Below are 2,076 nucleotides of genomic sequence, written 5' to 3' on the forward strand. Positions count from 1 at the left end.
AAAGCCATATCGCCAGTGTGACCTTTCATGTAGTTGAAATGGTTCCCAGTGACCCTAACTCATTAAAAAAATAAAAATTAAAAATAAAAGAGGTTTATGGAACTCTAAATTTTCTATAGCTGTGCGGTAAGCAAATCACATCCTGTAAAAAGCTCCCTTATTTTGGGAACCCCTATAAACATGTACTCGGGACGTGATATAAGACCCATCTGTGAAAGCATCAAGAAATGTTCCATGTACTTGCTTGGGCAGCACATATACTAAAATTAGAATGATACAGAGAAGATTAATGTGGCCCCTGTGTGAGGGTGATGCCCAAATTTATGAAGCATCCCACATTAAAAAAAAAATAAAAAAAATGCTTCTTTTTATGAATCTCTGGTAGTTAAAGGAGAAGGAGATTTGGAATATCTTGTCATTCTTGAGGGAAATTGTGCAGAGAACGTAACAGAGCACACCTGTTATTACCATCTGGGCAGAATCATATTATTCATATTATTCATGGAACTATTTTGTCCATTTATTCTTACAACCTCTGTAATTAATATTGTTTTTCCTTTTGATAGCAAGGATGCTGGTTTACCTAGGCACTGTGACTTAGTGAGGATCAAGGAGGAGTCTTCATATAGAAATACAAATGAAAACTTGTTCTAATCCAAAGTGTGTGGTCTCTAACTTTACTCTATTTCTTCAAAATAAGTAGGGTGTGGAGGGAGAGAAGGTTTTCCTATCTCAAAAGCCTAGTGGTGTCTTTGGTCTAGTCAAATAAAATGTTTGATTTAATATTTTTGGAAATGTCTTCATTGTCAAGCTTTTTTTGGGGGGGAATTTAGATTTGACACTATCAATGTGATATTATCCAAAACAGAAGGTCCATGGACAGTTGAGAATAGTTCTACAATGTTTACTTGAAATCAAAATCAAAATGTTTTTGTCCCTGAGAATTGAAGTATCTGACATTTAAAGACCAATTTCTAAAGATCATTGCTCTATGTGTGCATGGATGTTTAAAATTTATGATAAATTCAATATTTTAAGAATTTTAATATTTTGAAAGTAATAAAATAAAATTAAAATATATTCTTTATCTAACCCAGGTCCAGAGAAATCCATAATCTCAATAATATCTTCATTACAAAGACAAACAGCCTAACCTACAATTGTTGTAATCCTCAATGGATTGAATATATGAAAAAACTTCTCAAATAATGGTTTAATATACTCAAAAGATGCACAAACAAAGCTGAAAAACAGCTATGGGGAAATAGTAAATTACATTGGTTCATATTTAATGCCAAACACTGGAATTTGAAATTGCTAATTAAAGACATCAGTGAATGTCAATACAGCAATATTTTAATGACTTCAAGATAATCCCACAGCAATCAATTTAGATCAGAATGAGTTTATTGTAAAGTGCCAAAGGTGGAAAAATGCTTCCTTTGCACGATAAAGCAACAATTTCTCAAATGAATAATGCCTAGTTGAAATTTGACTAGATAATTACTTAATTTGCATTTATTAAGGAAAAATAATAACTTAGAAGAAAGCTCTATGGGAAATGATCTAAGAGTTAATGGTTGTGCAATTTTACCTCAGCTTCTGGAAGCAAAAACACTTTAATGATAATAACAAACTAAAAGAACACCAACAAAGCAATAAGGGATTGATACCACAGGGGCAGATATAAATTTCATAGTTGATATTTGTAGAAGTTACCAGATCCTTATTAGAAAGATACTTTATTAGTCAGTTAAAGGAGAATATCAACTTCAGGTTCTATATTATATGCCTGCTTTTTTTTTATATTTACAAATAAAAATTGGCAGTTAAACAAAATGAAAGACCCTCCAAGAGTGCCTTCCATCTGAAGAGACCCGTACCCAAAGGACCAGCGAGACCACTAAGTTCGGATGCAAACAGCAAGAGGTTTATTCGAGTGCACAGGTACCCGGGGCGACAAGCTCTATGAGACTCGCGCGCCCTTGGCTTATTCTGAGGGGTTTATATAGAGCTTACAAGCAGAAGCGTGGATACAGAAGCGAGATGCATAGTTACAGGATCCCTATTGGAGGA

At 33.8% G+C, this 2,076-nt stretch overlaps 1 non-coding gene across 1 annotated transcript; it reads left to right on the top strand.

Moving 5' to 3' along the window:
- Positions 1 to 236: 236 nt before the first annotated feature.
- Positions 237 to 343, top strand: LOC125616751. The gene has a single exon (XR_007347496.1). It is a non-coding gene; the product is annotated as a U6 spliceosomal RNA (small nuclear RNA).
- The last annotated feature ends 1,733 nt before the right edge of the window (positions 344 to 2,076 follow it).

The sequence above is a fragment of the Marmota marmota genome, unplaced genomic scaffold (genome assembly GCF_001458135.2).
Source record: "Marmota marmota marmota unplaced genomic scaffold, marMar, whole genome shotgun sequence".
NCBI lineage: Eukaryota > Metazoa > Chordata > Mammalia > Rodentia > Sciuridae > Marmota > Marmota marmota.